The following is an 8,765-nucleotide window of genomic DNA, read 5'->3' as shown; positions in this document are numbered from 1 at the left end:
GAATCTCTGATGCCAAGCTAAGGGATTTGAACTCTTCCTGAAAGCAGTGGGAATGAAGAGCAGCAAGTGATTTGCATTCAGAACAGTCAGTCTGAGGGCTTTGAATGGGGGACAGCCTGGAAGCAGGGATATCAGTTAAGGATGCAATTACACTAAACTGGACAGTAAGTGAGGAGAGCCTAAATTAAGGCAGCACCCTTAGATAAGAAGTAGAATCTACATATTCAGGGACTGGTCATTAATGAGAGTGGGATGAATAAGAAGCAGGGTCATGGATGACTCTCAGATTTCTGGCTTGGGAAACTGTATTGATGGTGATTTTATTAACTGTACAATACAGAAGGAGGAGCAGGTGGAAGGGAAAGATGAGTGGATTCAAGCCGAGTTGTTCATTAGACAATTTGATATGCATTGCTCTTAAACAGTAGACTCATTTTATATTGTCTTCTTACCTACACATCCTCTTCTCTGGAATTTGTACCTCTCTACCAATCCTTACTTAAAGAATAGGCTTTAGTGGCCATGTTTGTATGTCATATTTGCTTCTAACCCATTCCAGTGACAAGGGACTGAATGAGGATTATACAACTAACTTTGGAGAGGGGGACATGGATCATTGAATGAGCAAAAAATAATCATCTCTCTTTCATGAATTTGAATTAAAAGATAAAGAACAGAAATGACTTAATCTGAAAAGTTAGTTAGGCTTAACACATGAATGGCTGTTTCTAGCCTGGCTGATGAGCAAGCAGAGAAAATCTGTCCATGTGGAAAAGCAAGTAAATGGGCAGATTCATGTGGAAACTCAGAGACGAAAGACCTCATGGGTCAGGATAGACTAGTCCAGTCTGGTCCAGGATGGGCTGTCCAGTTCCATATCCAGTTCCTATGTAGTCATATTTATTTTCCAGTATATGCACATGGATCTTATTCTTTAAGTAACCCTTCTGTAATAGTTGGGATTGGTTGGCCATGGGGGTCAGAAAGCTCAAAGTAAAAATGGCTTGAAAAAGATAGAAATTTATTTCTCCCAAATAAGAGTGAAGAAGAAAGCAGTCCAGAACTGATAGGGCAGCATCTTGAAATTGTCGGAGATTCACAGATTTCTTCTCCCATATAGTATATTATCTATGGCAGGTGGCTTCTACCCCATGGTGTCCAGGATGGCTGCTCAAGCTTCAACTATCTTGTGTGTATTGCAGCCAGTAGAATGGAGGAAGGAGTGAGGAAGAGCGATCCCATTCCTTTCAGGGCACTTCCTAGAGGTGGCACACAATTCCGTTTACATCGCATTGGTCAGAACTTGGCTGTATCTAGCAGTAAGGCAGGCAGCCGTACAGTGAAGTACATGGAAGAAATGAAAGAAGTAAGAGCTAAAAACATAAAGTTCTAAGATACCTGTGGTTTTGTTCATTGTCCTTCATTAAATTGACATGTTAAAAACCAACATTTGAATATTACTGTGTAGTTTGCAAAGCACTTGCACGTACATTTTTTTCCCCCTAAAATGTTCCAACAGTCTGTATTTATTTCTAGTAGAGTACATGTACAGAATGTTACCCAGAGATGACTGGTTGGACATCCAAATAGGTCCGCTCAAGGTGGCTTTCATTATCTTTGTAAATTCATCCATGTTTCAATAACCGACCCTTTAGCTGACTCTTGCTTGTAGCTTGTAGGCTTCGAAACCTGATTAGTCAGTGGATCTGTTTCTCAAAGGTGATCTTATATTAACTACACTCACAGAGAAGTTTGTAGAAAAATAGATACCAGCTTACTAGTTGACAGAAAGAAATATAATTGCCACAAGAACCAGACATGCATGTCCTGTGACTGATGGATTCTTTCTCTACACGTGCACTGCATTACAGATGTTTACTTGCTGAACAAATGATTCTAATTTTTATAGCACTGGCTAAGATAGCCTGATTTCCACAATAGAGCTCTCTATACCTGCCTTTATTTCTGGACCTGTTATAGACTAGAACCAAGCGGGTACCTAGCCCTTAGAGGAGTCGATAATGGCATCTTTTGACTTTCTTACCACTCTTTTGATGTTTCCAATACTGATCAACCTACTTTTCAACATATTTTTTCTTTAAATGAGTTAAGAAATTCTCTCAGGTTGAGTGGAAAGCATTCTATTGTGTTTCAACATCTCAGCTCAAATAGGCAACTCATTGATTTTTAAATTTAACTCTTAGAGGAGTTTTTGATTTGATTTCCAAACTCTTAAAGAAGAATGCAGCTTCTTAAGAACAAAAGCAGGACAGCATAATAGACATGAACTTTAACATTAGGCACATGGGGGTGAAAAATTGCCTTTAGTACTGTCTTTCTGTGTAACCTTGGGGAAGTTAGTTAACATCTTTGAACTTGAAATTCCTCATCTGTAAGATGGGGATGATAATAGCCTCTTCAAAGAGATGTGTGGGGTTTACACAGGTTAAGGTCCATAAAACATTTCACAGACATGTATTTGACACCTAGCAAGTATTCAATAAATTATAGTTATTATTAGAGATAGGTGTTATTCTTCCTGCCATTTTGAAGAGAAAGAAATTGAAGATTAGCAGGAAGTTATAAAGTTGGGTGGCAGTGCCGAGTTACGTCTGCTGTACCATTCAGGTCTTTGTTCGTTTTATGAGGAGTTGTGCAATAGGTCTCAACACAATTCAGCAAAATGCAGTTACTTTGGTAGTCTACTTCTAAGCAATTTGGCACAGTAGGTAAGAGCTTAGCCTCTGGGTTTGGGCCTGCTGAGTGTGAAGTCTAGCTCCTCCCCTTATTTCCTGCATGACAGTGCAAATCCCTTGGCCTCTAACAGCCTGCTTTTTCCCATATAAAGTGGGAGGATAATAAGTCTCAGAGGATTGCGGTGAAAATGAAGTATTTGATGTCCTTAATATAGTGCCGGGAGCATCGAGCTAGCTTTTAATCTATTACTATGCACCACATAAAAGTACCTTTTATGAAGCTGCCATATTAACCAAAAGCTATTTTTAAAAAATACTCAGTATTTTAATACAATCTTCTGTTAACATTTCAGACATTTTAATCATCATTGTTAGTACAGGAGTATAAATTTTTGTGGAGATTTTTCTCTGTTCATGGGTATCATGCTATATTTCCTAAATCATAGATAAGGAGACTTGATTTGAAACCTGGTAAGTTAATGGAAAAAAGAAATTAGAGATTGTGACTGTCCCAGAAATTTGTGGTGATGTGTCATCATATCTGTGGGAAACAGTGTCTGATAACATGAAGAAGCTGGAAGGAAGTTTAGGGAGGGAGACCCATACTTAACGAAAGCCAGGTTTTCTGTTTCTTAGATTATAGACACGATAGTATGGTGATCTCTCAATGACTCTTTCACTTCATAGATTTGATATGGGTTACTATATGAACCATGGACTAAGAGTAAGAAAATATATTATTTTCTTTTTAGGTGGAAAAGTATGCAAACCATGTCCATAACTTAACAGAGGAAAAAGAAGCATTTTCTCACGGTCGTGAAAAGGAAAACAAACAGCATAGACATGTGGTTAAAGAGCTCCAACCCAAACAGGGTAATTTTTCCTTTTGTAACAATGTGAAGTTTACTTTTTTTCCTACTTCTAAAAATAATATGTGACAATTACAGAAATCTGGGAAATGTATAAAAGTAGAAAGAAGGGGAAAAATATAATCCTCCACTCCAAGAAAAGTACTTACAATGTTTTGAGTGTATTTTCTGTCTGGTCTTTTTAAATTATCTATTCTGAAATAGTCGGAAATGTGTGTGAGAGAGTACAGGATGGTTATTTCCTTCAATGTCTATTCTAGCACTTACCACACTGTGTCAGAGTGACCTGTGTCAGCTCCTTTGGGGCAGAGATCGTGCCCTGGTCTTGGTGGTTTCTGTGTTTCCCACAGCACCTGCCTTGTAAAGGACCTAGCATATTAAGGACTCAGGAAATATTTATTAAGTACTACAAAGCTACAAGAGAAGACATGGATAGGACCCCTTTAGAATATTCTATTTTGTTTAACCTCACAAATTAGATAATATTATTACATAGGGACAGTGATTATTTATATTTACCATAGTTATTATTTTCTTTGCTCAGCATTTTCCCTGGCACCTCAGATATTCCATTTGAAATCATGGTTCTTTGTTTTGTTTTGTTTTATTTTTCATTTTAGAACTTCTCACTCCAATTCTGGAGTGAGGGGCAGGAGAAGTGAAGGGTTGGTTTACAGGCTGGAGTTCTGTCAACCAAGTATAATGGAAGGAAAGAGGGGCAAAGGAGTTGTGAATGTTTTCAAGGGGGGTGATTATAATGATGAATTGCTTAGATGAATCCAAGCTAGGTAAGAAAGTAAATGAGGGGCACCTGGTGGCTCAGTCGTTAAGCGTCTGCCTTCAGCTCAGGTCATGATCCCGGGGTCCTGGGATCGAGCCCCGCATCGGGCTCCCTGCTCGGCGGGAAGCCTGCTTCTCCCTTACCCACTCCCTCTGCTTGTGTTCCTTCTCTCACTGTCTCTCTCTGTCAAATAAATAAAATCTTTAAAAAAAATTTTAAAAATTAAAAAAAAAAGAAAGTAAATGAGAACGGGAGTGGGATAAGGAACATTAAAAAGTGTTTAAAGTTAGTGGATTATAGTTGCCAGTATGGTCAAAAATTTGTTAACATCTAGCTACTAGAAGAAGTACATAGGAAAGGGTGATTGGAGAATGGGATGCTTGAAGTTGAGACTGGGGAGTTGCTGCTAACAACAAGGTCTAGAGAATTACTGTGGAGTAGGGGCTGAGATGGGGTGGAGGACTCAATCTTTGGAAGTTAGTTGGTGAAGAGCCTTGAGAAGCCAGGGCACTGGAATAAATCTACCTGAATATTGAAATCACCAAGAATTTTGGCAGGGCTAGTTAAGTAACCTTACACAAATTAGTTGGCTTGTTGGTGCCTGCATCCTTGTCTCATAAATGGGATAATCATATTTCCTACCTCAGTGGATTGTTGCAAGGATTAGATGACATAAATTTATCTTAAGTGCTTAGTACAATACCTACCACATAGTAAGCACTCAATAAAACAACAATAAATTTTAAAGTTATGCAACAGTAAGAATATCTACCGCTTTTGAGAACCTTTTCCGACTACTTTTTTTGTTATTTTTTCTGAAAGTTTGCAAACACCCTGGAGGGATGGGGAGAAGAGTGGTGGTAGCCATATAGCTGATTCTTTAAAAATTAACTTGCTATTTCATTAAAAACACATTTAACATCTTACAACAGCAATTATTCGCCGGCATTTCTTTTAACAGTTTAGTTTCTGTTATTTCTTCCTAACAGAAGTGCAAATAAAAGAGATTGAAGAAATGTTGTATCAAGAGGGCTTATCCGAAATAGCTCTGAGCAGCCCCAGTGAACAGATTACATACTTACTGGTAGAAAGAAAACACTCTTGAGGAAACTGGAAACTGAGGGCTCCAAGCCAGAGTCACAAAGACGTATGACCAGTAACCTACAGAAAGGACTTGCCCAGGTATTCTGAAATTAAGTAGGTAATTGAATAAGAGGCAGGCCAGTTTTTTTGTTTGTTTCTTTAATAATTAATTCGTTAAATTATTAGGAAGCCAGTTTTAATAATGCTTAAGTATATAGGTGTTCTTTTTTAAAGATTTACTTATTTATCTGAGAGAGAGAGTGCGTGTCCAAGTGAGTGGGGGGAGGGGCAGAGGGAGAGAGAGAGAGAGAATCCTGAAGCAGACACCCTGCTTGGTGGGGAGCCAGATGTGGGGCTCGATCTAAGGACCCTAAGATCCCGATCTGAACCAAAACCAAGAGCTGGCCACTCAACCGACTTTGCCAAGGCACCCCAAGTATATAGGTTTTATATTTGGATGGACTTCTCTGCCACTTGTTCTCGGTATGAACTTGAGCAAGTTAGTTAACTTTTGTGAGCCTTGATTTTCTCATCTATAAAATCTGGGATCGACTCAGCTACTCCACAAGGTTATCATGAAAATGAAATAACATATATAAGGGCTCTAGAATATTACCTCACACATTAATTAGCATTATTGTGAGGCTTTTTTTCTCCACAGAAATCTGTAATAAAAGGTGAAAGATTTATGCCATCTGAAGAGAAACCAGAGTATTAATTAGCATTATTGTTACTGTTTATTGAGAATTTCCCATGTGCCAGGCTCTGTGCCAGTGGATGTAGAAACAAAGTCAAGTTAGACATGATTTGGACTTGCAAGGAACTTATAAGCTAATGGAGGAAAGAAAAAAGCCAGTGATTAGAGTTCAGTGTGTAAAATCCCATGATAAGGGAAGGCATAGAAGGTTCAAGAAACTCAGAGAAGGGGCTGAGTCAGATGTGATGGGTCAGGGGACTGAAAAGCCTTCCAGAGAAGATACTGAGTAGTAGTTTGAAAGCTGAATATGTGTTAGCTAGATGAAGAAGCTGGGAAAGGCATTTCTGCAGAGGAAACAGTGTATATTACAGACTGGTTTGTGTGAGTGAATGCTGAGAAATGTGGTTGGAGATATTTTCAGGGACCACATCATGATGAGATTCATATACTAAGCTAAAGTTTGGACTTAGCACCCATCAATGTTCCTGAACCATACTAGAGGCATAAAAACATTTTTTTAAAAAGATTTTATTTTTCAGGGGTGCCTGGGTGGCTCAGTCATTAAGCATCTGCCTTCAGCTCAGGTCATGATCCCAGGGTCCTGGGATTGAGCCCTGTGTTGGGCTCCCTGCTCAGCGGGAAACCTTCTTTTCCCTCTCCCACTCCCCCTGCTTGTGTTCCCTCTCTCACTGTGTCTCTCTCTGTCAAATAAATAAAATCTTTAAAATATAAAAAATAAAAAAATAAAAAGATTTTATTTTTCAGTAATCTGTAAACCCAGCACGGAGCTTGAACCCACAACCCCAAGATCAGGAGTTGCAGGCTATACCCACTGAGGCAGCCAGGCACCCCAAGGCATAAAAACATTTGATGGATTTTGTTATAGAAGGTCTGGAGAGTCACTAAATAATTTTAAGAGGAAAGAGTAACATTCTGATTCATGTTATTACAAAATCTGGGATTTTGATTTTTGGTTTTAATGAATCAGTTCAAGAGGAATTTACTATCTTAAAATTATTGATGTGATCTGTCATCATGGAATATCCATGTATTTTTTCATGTATATAAGTAAAGTTTTATGATTTTCTCCATAAAATCTTACACTCTTATTGTTACATTTATTCCTAGGTACTTCATATTTTTGGATGCTATTAATAACAGATGCTATCTTTTTTATTTATTTTTTATTTTTTTAAGATTTTATTTATTTATTTATAAGACAGAGAGAGACATAGCGAGAGAGGGAACACATGCAGGGGGAGTGGGAGAGGGAGAAGCAGGTTTCCCGCCAAGCAGGGAGCCCGATGCGGGGCTCGATCCCAGGACCCTGGGATCATGACCTGAGCTGAAGGCAGATGCTTAACGCCTGAGCCACCCAGGCGCCCCCAGATGCTATCTTTTTTAAAAGAATTTAATTTTCTAACTGTCACCGGTATTTATTTATTTATTTATTTTTAAGGTTTTATTTATTTATTTGAGACAGAGAGAATGAGAGACAGAGTATGAGAGGGAGGAGGGTCAGAGGGAGAAGCAGACTCCCCGCCGAGCAGGGAGCCCGATGTGGGACTCGATCCCGGGACTCCAAGATCATGGCCTGAGCCGAAGGCAGTCGCTTAACCAACTGAGCCACCCAGGCGCCCGGTATTTAAAAGTATAATTATTTTATATACTGACCAACACCTAACATTGTTGCTAAAATTTCTTATTCATTTTACTTACTTATTTATAAAATACTTTTTACTCTTTATTTTTATTTATTTATTTTTTAAAGATTTTATTTATTTGACACAGAGAGACACAGCGAGAGAGGGAACACAAGCAGGGGGACTGGGAGAGGGAGAAGCAGGCCTCCCGCTGAGCAGGGAGCCCAATGTGGGGTTCGATCCCAGGATCCTGGGATCATGACCTGAGCTGAAGGCAGACACTTAACGACTGAGCCACCCAGGCGCCCCTATTTATTTATTTTTTTAAGTAGGCTCCACACTGAATGTGGGGCTTGAACTCACAACCCTGAGGTCAAGAGGCATGTGCTCCACTGACTGAGCCAGCCGGGCACCCCTCTTATTCATTTTAATAATTTTTTTGAAGATTTCAAATATTTTCTACCTGTACAATCACATTATCTGAGAATAATGAACTTTTGTTTCTTCCTTTTCAGTCCTTATTCCTTTCAATTCTTTTTCTTGCCTTATACTGGCTAGGCTCTTTACTATTATCTTGAAATTAGTATTATTATTAGTATTATCTAGTATTATCATCTTGTTATTAATATTGGAGAAAGCATTCAGTGAATCACTATTACATATGATGTTTGCTGAAGCTTTTATTTCAGATGGTAGTCTTTATTTATTATTTATTATTTACACTCTTATTCCTAATTTGCTAAGAGTTTTTATTAGGAACCAGTGGTGAACATTAGAAAATGTTTTTTTGTAGCCATTGATGATGAAATAATTTAGAACTTGAATCTGTTAATGGGAGAATTTCATTGATTTATTTTTCTAATATTAAATCTATCTTGCATTGCTGGGATAAATCCAACTTATTCATGATATGTTGTCCTTTCTAGATACTATTAGATTAGATTTCATAAAATTTTGTGTAGGATTTTGTATCTATATTTATGAATAAGAAGATTG

The 8,765-nt window shown here is 38.3% G+C and overlaps 1 long non-coding RNA gene across 1 annotated transcript; it reads left to right on the top strand.

Moving 5' to 3' along the window:
* The first annotated feature begins 1,335 nt into the window (after positions 1-1,335).
* LOC118019544 lies at positions 1,336-7,621 on the top strand. The gene is made up of 3 exons (XR_004681689.1): positions 1,336-1,366; positions 3,449-3,569; positions 7,586-7,621. It is a non-coding gene; the product is annotated as an uncharacterized LOC118019544 (long non-coding RNA).
* The last annotated feature ends 1,144 nt before the right edge of the window (positions 7,622-8,765 follow it).

This window comes from Mirounga leonina, unplaced genomic scaffold (genome assembly GCF_011800145.1).
Source record: "Mirounga leonina isolate KUSES-001 unplaced genomic scaffold, KU_Mleo_1.0 Mir_173, whole genome shotgun sequence".
Lineage (NCBI taxonomy): Eukaryota > Metazoa > Chordata > Mammalia > Carnivora > Phocidae > Mirounga > Mirounga leonina.
Note: the sequence above shows the minus strand (reverse complement) of the source record. Positions and strands in the feature narration are given on the sequence as shown.